General features: G+C 43.4%; 1 protein-coding gene across 9 annotated transcripts in view; it reads right to left on the reverse strand.

Annotated features, from left to right (window-relative positions):
- LOC106650567 overlaps window positions 1–17,629 on the reverse strand; it is a 101,827-nt gene extending 84,198 nt beyond the window's left edge. For 5 of the 9 annotated variants that reach the window (XM_023461718.1, XM_023461721.1, XM_023461719.1 and 2 more), the window contains exon 1: window positions 2,771–2,852. The gene's annotated coding sequence lies outside the window, so the exon portion shown is untranslated. Of the gene's footprint in view, window positions 1–2,770; window positions 2,853–16,712 lie in introns of those variants that run through there. The other 4 variants (XM_023461717.1, XM_023461716.1, XM_014368654.2 and 1 more) reach the window with 2 other exon arrangements.
- Between the last annotated feature and the right edge of the window lie 1,155 nt (window positions 17,630–18,784).

Here is an 18,784-nt window from a genome sequence, read left to right on the forward strand (position 1 = left end):
CTTTCAACAGGCATATTGTACGTATCCTCTTGTCCTTCGAGGCATTCATCATAAATTCGTTTAGTATTTCTCTGCGATATTAATGACGTGAGCTCGTTGGCTTTTCAGTGAAAGATTATTACATAAACGCAACGAGAGGCAGCGAAAGACAATTTCAAGATGCCATAACGCGCCTATGTATCGATGAAATAATAGCTCCTGTGCCATAATTCCGCGTTTGTCATTCGCCTAAATGCATAATCGTCGGACGTTTTGTGCCACCACCACCACCACCGCCGCCGCCGCCGTGGCGCTGCCGCAATGCATGTTTATCGACTCGAACGTCATAAATCTTTATTAGGGTTAGATTTAAAAGTCGCATAAAAGCCACAATTTTCCATTTAACGGTTATCGGAGTCACGTTAGCGCGACTTGTTTGCATTAATAACCAGTGAGTCATAAATTTACGAGATATATAATGCACCATATGTATATAAACGCGCACCGCCAAAGCTCGAGTGTCTCGGCGTAAGCTACCGTTCGCTACATTTTTTTCTGCCTGTATCTATTGCTCGGGAAAATCTACTACTTTCTAACGTCATCGAGCTCTACCGATACTTTAGGCTATTGGCAATTAAATTATTAAAATATAAGCAGATCGATATAAAATTCAATTTTAAGAGCCACGGATAAGAAAAAACACGAGAGCTCGTGAAAGTGCGGAAGAGTATCACTTATCGTTCCAGTTTTTCTCAACGTTGCTCGCGATTTAGTAGAATTATTTTTCCATCGAGCAAGTGAAAACAACAATAAGTACCTGCAATGTCCGTATTTTGTGATTGTTGCGATCAGAGTTGAGAAAAATGCAAAAAGCTCTTACGAAAATGCCAACCAAATGACGAGGCGGCGGCTTAAGATCAACCATCAATTGTTAAGCGCGAGATTTCCGCTTTTGAATAACAAGTGACGAAGGACATCGCGTATTCATTCTCATGGATCTTAATGAAATTATTGATCGAATGAAATCGTTATAAATTGTTAGGTGGAAGTATCAAGCACCAGATTTATTTTGGATAATAATTAAACGGCTGTTGAAATTAAACAATTCGTTTAAATTGACAAATCGCACAAAGGAAAATTGTTCAACTAAACTTTTGCGATCGTTGACTAAGAATGAGTTGGAAAATGCGCGAGGGGAGAAAGTAGCGACGGCATCCGCGTACGCTACTGATTATGGCAACAATAAGATGCTTATATGAGTTACTCCGGTTTTTTGCTGCTCATTCCACCGTTGATGAATGGGTCTTAACAACTTTTAACTCAACATTTTTTACGACGACGCCATTGAATGCATTATGCGCTTTACGTGTGTGTGCGTGTACAGTGCAGCGATGCAAATTAACTTTTGGTCTGCATGTGCGCGAGCAATTGGAGGATATCTGTTGCGTAACTCGTCTGTCAGTCGAATGATATTTTTATGGATAAAAGCGTTTGTGTATGTATGCTGCCCGGTTATTAGACTCTCTTGGGTGCGGCTGACAAATTTTTGTGCAATTTTGTGCAAGGAGTGTCTCAAATTTACTGTCGATAAATTCCCAATACTTTTCATACAGTTGTATGATTTCGAATGTTTATGAATCGATGGAAAATTCAAGTTTTATTCAAAATGAATTTAAAAATTTTTGAAATGTATTTGAATTAAAAACAATAACAACGATAAAGATTAATTGCATAGAGCGCATTTCGATTAGCGAATCATTGTCAAATTTCGATTGCAAAGACTTAAATTCTGTTGATATCAAGTTAAAATACACCGTAGCGGTCATCTGTAATATACTACTCGGCAATGGTGAAAACAGGGCAATATTGAATTTCTATATCGTCGAAAAGGGGCTCTCAGCTTTCAACGGACATCCGGCCACAATGGGACACACGCGAATGTCTGTGTGCGATATAGAGCCGGTGAAAACCACGAGCGTATACGCTCTTGCATGTATACGTGCGCATCAGTGCAGTGTTGGCCTGCGAGCGGTTCTGTATTACGACTCTGCTCCACACGTTTTCCTCTGCAGCATTGACTGCAAAGGTGGGATTTTCAGCGAAGCACATTCGTCGTTGACTCGAAGCAACTCGACACACAAATGCAGTTTTTTTTTATCAGTCAATCAGGCCAATTTTTCGCAAGCGATCGGTTAAAGATGAAGAATAAACAATTTTAAGAAAATAAACTATTCGCAGTGTAAATGTAAAAAATCCATCGAAAGCGCCAATCTTACACTGTATACGCAGGTTTGCAGTATGCGAGACGATTCGTATGTATGCAGATGAATCGGAGCCCGTACGCACTAACAGGAGAGAAACAATCGTCCCGATCTCTTGTCGTGCATTTCTTTTGGCCACGATCGATCTCTTCTCCAAGTATATAAAGTTTGAAAGATTTACGCGAGCCAAGGCATGGCTGCGCGTGCTTCTCTCGAGGTGGAAAAGTCATTTGAATCGATATAGTCTCGGAAGGTATATGCGCCGTGGAGAGAAGAAAAATCCTTTAGACGGCAATGGAAATGGAAATTGACGGTAGGCATTACAAGCGTGACTAAGATTTGTTTCGTCTCGTGTGAAAAATAGCCGCAGCCATTGTGCAAAACTACAGCCAAGCAAAGATGGAATATTGCTTTCTATGCATAAATGTGTGAGCCGAGACTCTTTTTTACCCAAATGGCATTTTTATCATTCAATTACTAATGTCCACGATATACTATTGACTGATTTAATGATAGTGACACATACGTACTTATTAATGAGAAATACGCGTGACCAATGGGACTTGGACGTTTTCACTTCCATAACGTTCGATGACAAGACGCTTTGCTTACCTGAAACACAAGAGAAAAAAGTAAATTTAGAAATGTGGTTCTAATTTTTATTTTGTCAATATGAGATGCTATAAACGCGGCTTCCGAGATTTATTATAACCGCCACGTATATACACAAAGTGAAACTTTGGAGCTTTCTATGCAAAACTTGGCATCCATAATTACCCTGAAAAATATTCGTTTGGTGCATTCGAGAGAGCAGCCAACGGTTTCGAGCATTGGAGGAGCGCAGGTACATCGACGCGGCACGTAAATGTACCTAAGCGTAATGGAGGGCCTCATCACGAAATACAAGCAAAGGATAATTTCTCTAAAACTTGCCATTATGGTAAATGCCAGGCACAGAGATTCCGTCCGTCTATTATATCGTTTATTCGTTGTAGCTTCCGTTCGTAAACTTTTACCGATATTACTCAGTCACGAGCGCGCATCTTCGGGAGAAAAATGAGAAAAATCAGCGCATTGGAAACTCGAACGTGCGCAGCTGCTTCAATGCATATATACACAATAGCAGACGCGCGCACACAACTCGGGCCTGGCCCATTTCGTTCGCTCGATTAGATTCGCAAACTCGTACTTTGGATCGTCACTGGCTAACCTTGATAAAAATCTCACACGCGCAATTACGAGGCCGCGCCGCGCTCAAGGTCATCCCCGCGCGTTGTCGGCGCGGCCGGTATGCGAAGGGAGTCCCGCGAATCCTCCACGTATGCAAAATACCCCGAGGTAAACAGAGAGGCAGCGCACACAACAGGGTATACTGCTATATGGTAAACCACGCATTTCTTTCTCTCCTTGCCTCTCTCTCGCTCCACGCGCGTATAAACACTACTAACTCACGTTACGGTGCACTAACTTCTTGAAGAAAAAAAGGGACGTACAGATATATATAAATGCACACACTCCCACAGGCTCTACTTGCTCTCACGGCGTGTACAGTGTGTGTGTATGTGTTTTTGCGCTCCCACGATATGCGCGATTTTTCACCCGAATTGCCGAAACCGTGTTGAGCAGAAAAGCCAGACCGAATTGCCGCACCACAAGCCGTAGTCGCGACGAGATCTCGGCGGCGATGGACTCGCCAAGACGTGTAAATGTATATCCTCGGAGTCGTCTCTCTCTCTCTCTCTCTTTCTTTTTCTTGCTCTGTGCATCGCATTGACCTCGTTTTTCGCTCGAATGTGCTCGTCGAGGTCTGGCAACGGTGACAGATTTGCCATTTTTTTCCTCTCATTCTCTTTTCTCGACTTTGACGATTAATCCGACGAAAGAGCCCACCGCGAGTAGCGCATTTATGAAATGCTTAATAAATACATGAACGAACTTTCAGGATTCTTTAAATAAATACCAGTACTTGCTACCGCGCAGCAGCTGCAGTATATAGTGGCAAGCGGCCGCAACAGCGCCAGTCGACGACGAGAAAGTTATTATTTGTATGAATTATGATTTCATTCAGCGCTCGAGCGTGCATATATCCGAGGAGATATTTCAATCTTAAATACGTTTGTATTAAACGGGCAATAAATTAATATCTGTTTGCGCAGGGAAAAATAGTTAAAATTCATTCAATGCCGTGAGCCATGTCAACATGTTTCCGATTACACGTATTTTTCTGCTACTCCTTTTACAAATAGGCTTTCTATGCAGTAGAATAAATTGATATTTTCTGAATACTCGCGTGTGCATGTATTGGATGTAAACTACTGCACTGCTCGAAGACACACATTCATACCTATATAATATTAATCCTCGAAGCGAGGGCATACGGTAGTTTTGCGCGATTGCGCAAAAAATTAAACGCCAGAGACCCCCTTAGTTAACGAGCATTATCGCTTTATCCATTGGACAAATCTCTCCACGTATCCTTTGCGAGAGGGAAAAGTCATACATTCCCACACACGTGAGAAATGTGCTTCAAAAAAAAAGCTCGTCCGATGATAACCATCTCCGGCTACGCAAGTTTGTATTCGCATGCAGCGGGCGCGTATAACCCCAACGAGAATATAACAACAACGAGGACGAAAATAAGCTTAAAAGGGCCGCGCATGAGTGAATCTTACAAAGACTGGGGCCAAACCTCGCCGGAGATATCGCATAATATGCCATTCTGGGAGTATACAGGTGCATCATCATCAGCAGCAAGAGCAACAGTAGCAGGTGCGCCCATTTTCAAACGTATATATATGCGCAGAGAACTGTGTCGGAGAAAGCCTCGAGTGCATATGTACAGAGAAAGAAGATACTCATATATATGCGTATGTATGCGTATGCTATATACCGTATAAGCTAGATGTGATAGTAGTACACCTTCGTTGTCGTCGTTGTAGTCTTCTTCTTCTTCGTCTTCTTTTTGTGAAGGAAGTCAAGTGGAACCGTTTTTTCCCCCCATTCAAAGCTCAGTCGTGTCGATACGTTCTCTGCTGTCTCTCGAGTGCTTTAATTAGAAAGGAGATCGCAGTTCTTGTGCACATTTTGCTTCGTATGCGTACACCTATATATATTTGTGCGCGGCCAAAATAGCTGCGCGCGCTCGCTCTCGAGCATGTGCCCGACCAGTGTGTGTACAGTGTATTATTTACTACGACGACCGGTGTAAATTATACCATTTTCACTCGCAGCGAGCTGCGTGCACGAATTTCCGCCAAATCTCTGTATCGCGGATTTTGTGTTTCACCCACGCGCCGTACTTACGGTACGCAGCGCGCCTCGTACTCGTACACGATCGTGATCGAGTAATTTTTACATCTTTCATTTTTTTTTCTCCTCGACGTATATGCGCGGAATACGAGGAAAGCAAAAATTTCCAAAGAGATAGGTGATGAACGAGTCTCGTAAATCGTTGGCAGCAGGCAAATTACGCCGGACTTGATATTAGACCCCTTTTGCCGCTGCCGATATGCTGTTGCGATGCTGCCAACCGTCGTGGGATATGGTACGCAGAGAGCAGCCAAGAGCGTCGATCGTGATGGATTTCCTTTTTTACTTTGAGCTTCGCTATTATTATGATTATAATGATGATGATGCGTTTTCCCGAGCTACATGCGATTTTTATGCGCACAAGTCTGTGCTCGCGTGTACGACTAGCCGCGATTGGCCTATTGACTCGGATACAATAGCGAGTCCGCATACAGTGGAGGAGGGGTTGCCTTAATTAGATTCAGCCAATACGTAACGCAGAGTATTTGTATAATATTAATTTATAGCCATGGTAAATTTTCTTATTGTTGCCTATCTACATTCAGCTCGAAGATCGTTTCTCGCAGGAGTGGCTTTTTCGCGTTGATGTAATCCAACAGCTGCTCGTGCATTTTTTCATTTACGATTCAATTAATCGTACTAGCGTTACGATGGTGTTGTTTTTACGCAAAAAATATTGTAATAATTGCACGTCGACTCAGCGTGAAAGCTATCCCTTTCACACGCGATAGTTAATTGTCAACTCGTTGACAATTTTAATAATAACAGGCTCTCGGACAGTAAGAGAAACGAGGAAAGAAACGAAAAATTAATTAAGTAATAGTTGCGAAAGAAAAAAAAAGAGAAAACTCGATTATAATTAACTGCGATAATATTTCTCACGACTATAGTTTTCATGCTTCGGGCGCAAAAATACATACCGCACTTGCACAATATGCAATAGTATATTATAGAGAAAAAGAATCAGGATGAACCAAAGTACAGACGTTGTTGCCATTAGAAAGAAAAATAGTAAATCAACCTGCAGGCTGTCCGTGCGTATGTTTTTATAAATACTTATAATAAACAATGTTACCGGTTAGATCGTTAAGTTGTTCACTAGTCGCCTTTGTTAGTCGCTGTAGTTTCAAGGATAATGCATAAAATGAGATTGGCAATACGTACAATATGGAATGCAAGGAAAAAAATGATAATTTTCCACTCTCGTGTTTACATTGACGATCGGCCGAAGAGACTCTTGAAATTAGCATACAAAAAAGGACGAATGCCAATGTGGCCGTAAAAGTCACGAGAAAGGATATCAAAAAGTGAGTGTCCCCGACTGAAAATAACAGAGAATAGCTTTGGGAGATATCGCGAGTTACATCTCACGAAGCGGAAAAAATGTCCAACAACGTTTTCAAGCGCACTCGCGTGACGTATATGAAAATCGCATTCTCGCAAATGGCTTAATCAAACTGCTCGAGAGCCGGAGCAAAGACGGAGAGAAGCGAAAAAAATGCATCAAAGAGCGCCACTAGAATTACGCGTGTTTTCCGATCGTCTTCTTCGTTGAAGCGAGACACTCGTTACTTTCGTCACAGTGGTCCCGCAGCCGGGGCACTGTACAATCTTCGAAAAAACAATTACGATTTTTTCTAGCGTCACCTAGAGAGCTGAAATTGCACCACTCGCGGAGATGCAGCGCGCGCCAGTATACACGTATACACGTCGAGGCGCGCAATTCCACCGAAAAAAGGTTCTGCAAACGAATAAATCACGACACACCGCTGCAGCAGCAGCAGCAATGTGGCAGCGGCGGTAGATTCAATCCGTCCTGCTTATTACTTCTAATAGCTACGGCGCGCGAGATGGCCTGCTATTGTCTTCTCTCTTGGCATATATATATATATGCACGCGACACGAGAATCGTGCACCAGACGAAGACACGAACTATTACGGAAGATTTTTCGTGCTCCTCGACCGCTGCATAGCGTTTCACGTGCACGTAGTCTGCATATACATACAAATATATATATAGGTACATGAACAGTTTTTAATTAGCCGAGTCAAGCATATCTACTGGAAATCGGCGCGAGCACAAATTGCCGAGTTTGCCCACGTGCGTAAATAATACATTTATTGCTTTCGCCTACATAAGAGCGAGTGTTTCAGACGGGACTTAATGTTACTTCTTTTTTTTTTTGTCAGCGCAAAAAGAAAGAGGATGCGAGAAAGTTTCGCGGAAAGGGAGAGGGGTAAATAGCATTGTTACGGACGGTGATTTATTAATGGACTTTTTGGCTTTAACACAATGAAGCGTACGACGCAGCGAGAGGTATCTCGCGACCAATTTCGAGATTCTTTTTTCGTCGCTGTTCATCGGCAGGAAAAGCAGCTACTTTTGTTTTTCACGATCGAAAGTGCGATTATATTGCCCAGAGAAATATGCGCGCGTGCGACACCAGCGATGCTCGCAACAGCAGCAGCAGCACACGAGAGACTTTTAAAATGCAAAAAATTAACTCGTCGACGTGCGACAAATTGTCCTCGAGAGTGCAATAAATCACACTCGCGGTGTATGAAGGAGGTACAAAAATTGAAAGAGGAAAAAAAAGGAGCTCGCGCGCACACGTGTCTCTCGATACTTTACGAGCTCATTGCCGGTAATATACAACGTCGATGTGTGTATAATACGTAGGAGGCATAAACACAAAAGTCGACGATCAGATAAGGGAACGGCTGCGCGCGCGCGGCAAACAGCAAATAGAAAATCAACGCAAGGTGAATCCTCGCGCGGCCGTGTCGTTAACACACATGCATCTTATTATGGCTACGTAGCGACGCGTGCGCGGAAAATTCACGCGCATCGCACAATGACGAATATAATAATCCCCTAGCAAAAATACCCATGCATTCATTCGCGCATTGAGTATCTCTTCTTTTATGCTAGACGATCGTTCGAGAAAGTTTTCATTTAAAACGCATATAAACATCACGCAAAGAATTTTCTACTCGAACTAATCCGCCCGACAACGACGACTCGACTCACGCACACACATATTATACGACTTTGACAAAGATTAAAATTAGAAAGTCTACGAGTGCATCCCAACGAGCTAAATAACGCCTATGGAAAAAAAAAGGAAAATCCTCTGTATCGTCGGCGTCGGGGTGTTGATTGGCCTCGAATCATTTTCGAGGGGGGAGAGAGGAGAGAAAAAAAATGATAACACGCTCTAGTGCGTATACAGCGACATATTACATAGCTCAAACGCACACACGTGATGTGCAGCTAGCTCGCGCCTGTTTATAAGCGTGTATATAGCGAATGACTTTCTAAATTTGTATCGAAATTGCATGAATCACTTTCACTTGTGGTATATACGATTGATAAGATGCATCTCTGGTTCGCGAGTGTCCCACGACGAGAGAACCAGAGAGAGAGAGAGAGAGAGAGAGATGGATCGCGGTTGGCGATAAGCGCCAGGAGAAGAGGAAAAAAACGCGTCACTCGCGCGAGTATCGATTTACTCAACGACAGTAGCGTAATAATTTTCCGCTACGTGTGGGCGGTAAATTTTGGACCGAGAACGCGCGAGAACTAGGCAAGTCTCTCTTTCTTCGATACGATGACGGCTTTAATGTGGTGCGAGGGCAAACTTGGGTTCCGATTTTTCAACGCCGATGGAAAGCTGCGATCGGCGGAAAAGATATTTATTGAAATGTATACATACTGGCGGCCGATGGATCCCGTACGCGATACCTGAGATTGATAATCGCACTCGACGATGTGTGTAACACGACTATCCGACTCTGGTGTTGGATTTAGTCGATTTCAAATGTCTTTCGTCGTTGTTGTTGTTGTTTCTGTTGTTAATTGATACTTGTTTTTCTTTTTCATTTACATTCCTCAACGCGAAAGACAATTAAAATTGCGCGTTGCTATCTTTACTTTTTTTATTCGTCGAACTATGCGCGTACTTCGTATGATGATATATTGCAGTTATTCGGCTGACTTTCGATACGTAGTTTTTTTTCTTGAAGCTAGTCCACAGGCTTGTCTTAACGGTTTAATGAAGTGCCAAAAAGAACATTTAGACGACTGCCGTTAATTCTTTTGTTTTTCTTCCACTGTTAAAAGGACTTATCGAGGTCGAAACTGACTACTACTCGGTTCGCTCGCCCGAGATTCATAAATCTATCGCCAAGAAATTTTTAACGAAACAGAACTGCGACGATCGGTAAAATTGGGCCAAGAGGTAATTTTAATTGTTTGGTTTGTCGCTAAGTAAAACCTTTTTAATTTTGTACGCTCAAAAGTTTTCCTTTACTGAACTTTCTTGAAAAATATTCAACTTTGTTTGTTGCTTTAGTGTCAATTTGCTAAGAACGAGTTCTCATCTAGAATAGAACACCAAAAATCACAAGATTTTCCAAAATTTTTTAACATAATAGGAAATATCAGAAGACATTAGAAATCTTCTTAATATAATTAGCATTATATAAATGAGCAATATGTACATGTCTTGTTTTTAGCAAAGTCACACGGAATCATAGATTTCTCATTTCCTTGATAACAAGAGTTCATTTCATTATTTTTTTAATTCAATTCTAATTTACAAACCGATAACGTGCGAATCTTCCTTATCTGCTTGGTATAATACAGAACGCATTGAACACAATATTATAACCTAGCAATGCCAGCGAAGAGTAAAAAATACTTCCGCGTTTAATTGAATATCATTTGGATGAAATTAAAAAAAAAATTAGCGCTTTGGCGCATTCAAAAAGAGACGATGGCGACCGAAGAGGAGCGTAAAGAATTTTTTACACAGGCGCCTGAAAAAGTGCATCATGCCGTTAGACAGGCAGCCCCTTTTTCTTTCGTTGAACGAGAAAGAGAGAGAGAGAGAGAGAGGGAAAAGAGCGTACAAAACTACGACGAGTCCCGAGTCGAAGCGCAGACTTTTCTTTTGACGTTAGAAATGAGTCGAGGAAAAAAGAGCCACAAATGGTCGAAAAAGAAAAGAACACGATGACCAACACTATGAAGATGATGAAAAGCGTAGAGAAGAAGATGAGAGGTCAGTTTGAACTGTTGCATATTTTCTTGAGTCTACTTTGAGCTCCATTTGTATGGGTGCAAATTGTTAATGAAGCAGTTCGTTGACCGACCTCTGCTCTGCGGCCTACTTAATGTGGCTAAGAGATTCTAAAATGATGTACTCTGTTAGAGCAGAAAAAAATGTCCCTATAAATAAAATGATTATCGAAAAGGTAATAATTTTTGAGGCATTTGAAGAGTCGAAACGAGTTTCTTTCACACCTGGACTTGTCAAATCAATCATTAGCCGTCTTTTTCGCGTAAATAATTGAATTAACCTCGAGTGGTTTCCGAAAAATCAGCCTCTCAATGCAGTGCATAATTCTTCCGTACCATAAACTCTCATTCGGCCAACAATGAGCATGCGCCACACACGTAAAATGTCCGAGTGCGGAAGAAAAAAGTAGGTAGGTACACGTATCGAACATTCGGACGCGTACCGTACGCCAAACGATGTAGGATATATTACGCATTTTTTGCCTCGGCCCTCGCTATGTCCTGACCTTTCTCCTGTATAGAGCGCAAGGCAAGAAAAAAAACACGCACACACAAGAGAGAAGGAATCTCGGCTGCGCGCGCTCGCGATGCATCGCTGAACGATAAGAAGTACATTATTGGGATTCACAATTACTCAGGCGTACGTGGGCGGGTGACTTACTTTTTTTTTTGGTTTTCTTTCATTGGCGTACCAAGCATACACAATCGATCGAAGAAGGCACGCGTACATAAATTCCTGCCGGGCCATTTATCGCTCAACTGCAGCATCGAGGAGGCGCACGGCGCGGCCTCTGTAATAATAACAACCAGCGATAATACGTTACGCTGTTTCTCTCTCTCTCTCTCTCTCTCTCTTGTACCAAACAAATTGAATGAGCGAGAGACGATCGACGAAGATAATTACGACATGACGGACGATGGAGCATCTTCGTAATTGTTCCGGAATGTTTCTCTTGGCATTATGCAATGATCGTCGTAATGCACAAGCTCCATGAGCGAATCATACATTACTATACGCGATATTAGTTTTTTATTTCTAGACCAGTTCGAAGCAGTAAAGTACATATTTGCTCGGTCTACCAACCTAATTGATTTATATTTGCGAATTATGAAAGCCGCCCGTCTCGAGGAATTCACTCGGTAGTTGTAAAGATAATGTGACGCGTATATACCTTATCGTTCGCATCGATAACGTCGATTTAATGTGCCTTTCTTTTTCTTTCGGAATCTCACTGTTGACACTCGTTCAAGAGTGAAAAATTGCTCGAGATCAAAGTCAAAGCAAATGACATTATCGATTGGCTTTTAATTAGCCGTCAAGTCTTCGGCAACTAAACAGAAGCCAGCGCGTATTATGAAATCACTATCTTATCCGTGTTCGGCGGTAAAAAAAAAGGGAAAGAGAAAAATACGTTAGCGGCAATCGCAAATGGCCTTTGCGCGCCATTAGATATTCGCAAATTATTACAATGACTTATTTAATTTATGCCTATCGGCTAATCAAGCTACTAAGCACCAGCAGCGCGCTTATCATTGGCGCGCTTATAAGACATTTCACATGTATAGTTGCGGGTCGATCTCAGCCTGCGCAGGCCGCGGCCAATCTAATTAAACGATCAAAGTCACATTGAGAGCAAACGCTATTTGTCAACCGAATATGTTATACCGCCAACTTGTTTTACATCTTGCATTAGCAAAATATTCGTCCACTGCGTGTTAGCGCGTGCAACAGCAGCAGCAGCCATCGCCGTGCGTAGTATGCGTACACTCTCACAAATATACGACACAAACACGTTTGTTCGACGCTCGTAATACATTGTATAAAACTGCGTAGAATATACTGCAAACCTACGTACTTTTTTCCGTTTGAAAAATCCAAGAGGCATACATATATTCGGTTTAAAAGGGAGCTGGCGGATCGCGTGCACGCAAGCGCGCGACGATAATTCGGCCTCCTGTTGCGCAATAAACAGACGCGCGTGCGCGCGAGCCTAGGCCCGTTATTATTGTGTATCCTACGCGTTACAGTGTCCCGAGAGATTATGTATGGGCTTTTTTTTCTTCCTCCTGCCGTGGATGACAGTTTCTAGGCTTATAAGCTCCGCTCATTATGGGGAATATTTTTTAAAGGATTATGAATATGCGTAGCGACAGCTATATACTTGACCTCGAGTCGAGGCGGCGCATAGCGCGCAGCAACACGATCGGCTGTATACACGCACGCATGACGAAGCTGCGCCGAGCATAAAATTACGTTTTTGCCTCGAATCGATTGTCTCCGAGATGCTAGATTCGCGACGACAAATTTTAATTTTACTGCCAATGCGATGCCAAGATAAGAGACATCGAGAATAGCCCGAGAGTTGAACGAACTTTAAAATAATCAAACACTTTTATGGTTGAGAAAAAAAAATCATATCAACAGGTTCAATCAACGATTTATTTAACGTCGTTTAAACACAAATGCGTTTTTTTTCTCCTTATTTATAGTCAAACGAGTTTCGAGCCGTTGCGAAACTGCAACCTGAAAAGAACTGTATCGGTTAAGAAAATACGTTACACACGTTTTAGGATCGATGCTCGAATAAGGTGTGAAAAGCAATTGAAGCTTTTTAGATAATGTAAAACGACGCGTTATCTTACATGTGCAAAGCATTAATAATGGCTCGAACATTGTGATAGCGAGAAAAAAAGACTCATTCGTTACGCGTAGAGCAGCAGCAAGTTCCGGTATCCCGAGCCAATCTATCAATATTCTGAATTTGAGCATTTTAAAAACAAACCGATAATCGTCTAGATCGACTTTTTCCCTGCATACACACAGACGTTTATGCGATATATAGCGCGGATTTTTTTCGACATAATCACGATTAAAAACGTGTCCCAACGGCATTCCAATGTCCGCGCTCGCTCGCGTATATATGTACAGCGCATAGCTCTCGAGCGTCTTTTGCTCGAAAATGATCTATCTTAATGTAGCCAAGCTGTTGCTGCTGCTGCTGCTCTCTTAACGACAACCGGTCTTGTATGTTCCTCACGCGCCAAGTTTCCATCGGCAACAACACACGACCGATCATAATTATAATACACACACATACAACGTTCGGTGTACGCAGGTACACGAGTCTAAGCAGATCCAGAAGGCTTGCTTTCGTTTCTCTGCATTTGACCTTGTCGAATTTCAGGATTCGAGACGTAATTTTATACATCGCCCACAGCCTCGCTGTGAGTAATTGGTCAAAATATTTATTCGCGCTTACCAAGTATATAATTTTTTTTCATCGCAAGCTGCGAATACCCGACCTTTGATTCAAATATAAGGTTAAGGTCTCTGCTTGTACAAAAGTGATGTAGCTCAAAGTGAGGCGCGATTGAAAGTTACTGGTAAATTTTTAAAGACGCGAGAGGTTCAAGTCAGTCGTGTCCAACGACTCGAGTAACAAGCACGCTTCGAGACTTTTGAGACAGATTCTGGCTAAAAGGGTTTAAATCAGTCGAGTTTCTCACATGCTCGGATGCTTCGTTTTATTCTCTCGCGTCAAAGCTCCGTTTTCGTGGCCTGCATTGTATATAGTCGCGCGCGCGCGTGCGTGCGTACGCATATAAACACTCGTAAAGTCGAGTGTGCGTTCGAAAGGCGAAAAGCTCGATTAGTTGGAATAGTTGGAAGAAGCAGAAGGAGAAGCAGCAGCAGCAAAAACGGTAGCTTCGTTCGAACGCAGCAATTTCAATAATTCGCCAATCCCTTCTCTAGGCGAGCACGAGAACGAAATGCGTCGACGAGCGCGTCCCTACTCTAGTCTGCGCGTCCGAGCTTGGCTGCTGCTTCTCTCCTTTCAAGTATGAGAGGCCTCTAATGATGGGCATATATACGAGCGAGAGCAGCAGCAGCAGCGGCAGCCGAGAGTAGGCGCGCACATGCACACATACACGCACGTCGAGTCCGAAACGGCCGAGATGGAAATAGACATTGCGCGCGCAAAGGTGGCTCGAAATTCCTATATTATATAGTCGACTGTCGCCGCTACTCTACTGGGTCTATTGCTGCACGTACGCACGGACTCCACTTTATATAACGTAGAGGAGTGAGATTTCGATTATTTGATTTGTGAATCGACGTTATGAACATTCGCTTCGGATGAGCTCGTGTAAGAGCAGACGAATTTCTGCCGCGAACACATCGCGGCACCGTAGACAAGGAAAAGTTCCCGAGCCAATGAAAATAACGAAGAAACAAGAAAATGGTATAATAGAGAGTCTCGTCGATGATTTTCATATACTGGCAGAGCCGCATGCGTCGTCGTACATGTATACAAAATCTTAGTCATGCAAAAAGAGGCATCGTCAGCCGGTATATAGTGCGCGCACGGCTAAAAGCGTCTCCGTGAATCTCCTCGAGTATCGCTGTCATTCTTGGATGCTCTTTTTTTTGCCAACGAAATGCGCATTCTTTGCAAGCTGTGCCTCCTTTGTTCGCTACACATACGCCAGTCTATACCGCATATATACGTACGTCGCACACGGACGGACGGACAGACGGCCGGGTTTCAGTCGAGAGCTCGTCGTGGCTCACCTGTGCATCGCGCAGAGTCGAATATCAGCGAGCGCGGAGTATCCTATGATGCGGCTTAAAGAGAACTGCCCCCCGCTCGTATACGGGGGGGCATGCGAGGTGTTCCGTTGCCACGCGATGGAAAGTTTGATTTCGACCGAGAGCGAGAGAGAGAGAGGAAGCAATCGATACTCTTCCCTCCTACTCCTTCAGCGCCGTGCCGATGCTTTATTATTATTGCCAGCTTTCGACTTATATTTTACCGATCGAATGGAAAAATAATCGATCGGCCGATACATGGCTTTGATAAGGATTCGAACGGCAATGCGCGTTTCCGTCTCTCTGCGGCGCGGCTAACTTATCCGCGCACCGATACCGCCACAGGTGACTCATCTCGCTCTCGACACACACGTGCGCTGGAGATTTTTTTAATTGATATAATATGTATATTCCACGGGACTGGTATGCGAGACGGCGATTGTTGCATTTTTTTGCATTGCGTCAGCAACAATCGACGATATACTTATATACGTACATTAATATAGCGCACATTGAACACGTTGTTTGTTATTTGCAAAAGTGCGCGTGCACAGCTGCGAGTCAGCGCGCGCGCGTTTCGTATTTAGTGCATTCCGCGAGCTCATGATATTGTTATTATATGTTTATGCTTTTGCTGATAAGCAGTCGATCGATTTTTTTCTTATTCGATTTTGATTTCTGCTTGACTTTTGCAAAAAATTTCGTGTGTAACAGTTGTGAAGTGTGTAGCTCGCGCGAATATTCCGTGCCTACACCGATGTGACGGCGAATTCTCTCTCTCTCTCTTCGTGTGTCTTTCTTTTAGGAGCGACATTCACACACATAGACTCGAGAATAAAAGACATTCTCTTTTATTCTCTTTCTCTCTAATGCTCAAAAGCCAAGACACACAGCGGCGGCGCGGTACACAACGTCGCGCTTGAATATATACGTAGTGGAGCCAATAACCTACGCACATACACACACACACAGTACCCACACATACACATGCATTGAAACAGACACATTCGCATGAGTAGCAGTAGTAGTATATCTACACCGGGTCCAGAAGAGAAGAGATCTGCGAGACCGAGCGAATATACTTATACGAAGAGAGGGAACGTTCAACTCGTTCTACGAAATACATACACCTATATGGCTACATGTGTGTGAGTGTGTATCAGTGTATGTACTGTGTGTGTGCCTGTGTTGTGTATAAGCATGTGTATAATATATATAATACGCGTACACACAAACATTGCGCATGAAAATATATAGATGTGTTCGTAACGACGAATCTATTTTTGCACATCACACTTTTTTATTCTACGCACGGAGCACGCGTCGCGCTTCCATTCTTAATATTGGAGCTTTGCTGAAACTTGGCGAGTCAAACGTATACGCTAAAATCGAGTAAATCGATCGGGATGTATATTTATCATGGTACACTACATGTCTGCAACGACAACATCCGATCACACGAACTCTGCCGAATTTACGCTGCGCTCACCTTTTGTTTAGTCTGCGCGCTGTTCAAGTCGAAGATGGTGTCGAGGCGACTGCTCGATGCTCAGGGCTCCAGCTACGGAGGAGAGAGAATCTTTACAAAATCGTAACGTCGAAAAAATCGCCGAAAATCATCACTCGCGAAACCCGCGCGCGGCCCCTTCAGCACGAAACACCGTCGTCGTTGTATTATTATTATTTCTCTCAACACTGTTTAGTCGAATGAACGTGAGAGGCCAACGACTGAGTCGGCCTATAAACGCGTGTATACTCGTATACAACACAAACTAGCATGGAATCACGATACGTTGTAGTACAACATCGACAGCAGCAGCAGAAGCAACAAAAGTAGTAGATACTAGCAGTAGTAATAGCAGCGGTCGGCACTCGCGTCACGGAGCTCGTGTGCGTATGTGTACATATACGCTTTTTTTGCGAGCTCGCGTGCAAATGCGTGTGCTGTGCGCTTATAGCCTCTGGCGCAGCATCCAAAGTGCAGTGCGCAGAGGCACCTTGCACACGCTCCTCTCTCCGTATTGGCCCTGCGCTCTTTGCTTTGCCTACTCTCACTGCTCGCTCGATGCTTACATCTATTCTTTTTCAACGCACACTCACTTTTTTATACTTTATACGAGAGAGAGAAAAAAAGACAGTAAAATCCAGCCGCTTTTCTCTTTTTCAAAGCACAACGAAAATATTCACACTTTGGCCTCGCAGTCTCGTCGCAAGCACTAGAATTTTCTTTTCTTTTATCAACACTCCACGAACGAATTCGGATGCACGAAGGCTCGGAACGAATAGTACGTATCTAATAAGGAGAAATGCAAAGCGAACGTCATAAAGTTTCAGCAAAAACGACTCGCGACAGACGGTGGCGGCGGCGGCGACGGCAACGGCGACGTGCTTACGGACCGATGCACTCGGCAGCTCGAGTTGGACTGAGGAGGAGGCCGAGAGGCGAGGCTCGGCCAGGCAGGCAGCGCAGCGCAGCTCTCGCGACTCGCTCGAGGTTTGTCGCGGCGCAAAATTTCGCCGCGGCGTGGCGCTAGCGCGCGGGGCATTACAATCTGCTCGCACGGCGAGTGCTTGCTTATCCGAGCGCAAAGCAGAAAACGTGCCTCGTATATTCGAAGCGCTAGCAAAGACTCGAATCGAAGACACAGTTTTTTCTCGAAATTTCATCGAGTTGCTTTTCATTATTGAGTTCATATCATTTTCATTTCAATCAGTCCTTGAATTATCGTAGCAATAAGAGGCTGATTAAGAAACGATGTTTTGGTATCCGGACGAAAAAAGGTATAATTTTTTGCTAGGCCGATGAAAATATACTTCGAACCAGAGTTCAGCCTGATGGTGAGACACGAGTGTGTCTTTATAAAGTTGCGGATCAGCGAACGTGACACGCGGAGAAGGGAGTGTTCGGGAGGCGTATTTTTGTCCATGGACTTTTCAACGGACTTCCAAGGTACTTGCTCGACTATACCATTCATAGCTCGTACGTTACTTTACTCTCGTGTGTTTTTTTCGCTCGATATTTTAAACTAGGAGTAATAATTTGGATAAAATAAAAACTGAAACAAAAGAAAGAAGGCCGCACGAAAGGCTTTTGCAAGAGTCGAAGCTGCGGTTGCTCTTGCGAGATTCAAAATTACCCGGAAAAACGGCCAAATTTCGTAAGTGCGAAAAACTGCGCGGACAAAAAAGTATAATGTTCTCCGAACCTGCCTATTATAATGCAGTCTGGCTTACATACATATATACGCTCTTTACACGTGTGTGTGAGTGTGTGTATGTGTGTGTGGAGAATAATAGAGCGCGAGTTTGAATACAACTATGCACTTTATTGTTCGCTATATAAGAGAGCGCGAACTAACGGTCTGGCGCGCGATATTGTTATAGCTACAGCCTCTTTGTGTGTCGTGTACGTGTAGGTCGCGTGCGGCAACTCCGGCGCTGCTGCTGCTGCTGCCGAAAATCCTGCTCTCGCGAACTTGTGCATTTTCAGAAATCATTGCGAAACAACAGACATACTATATACGATATACGGGGAGTATATTATAGTCGCAAAATCGCTTT

Source organism: Trichogramma pretiosum, unplaced genomic scaffold (genome assembly GCF_000599845.2).
Source record: "Trichogramma pretiosum strain Unisexual culture from Peru unplaced genomic scaffold, Tpre_2.0 scaffold4, whole genome shotgun sequence".
Lineage (NCBI taxonomy): Eukaryota > Metazoa > Arthropoda > Insecta > Hymenoptera > Trichogrammatidae > Trichogramma > Trichogramma pretiosum.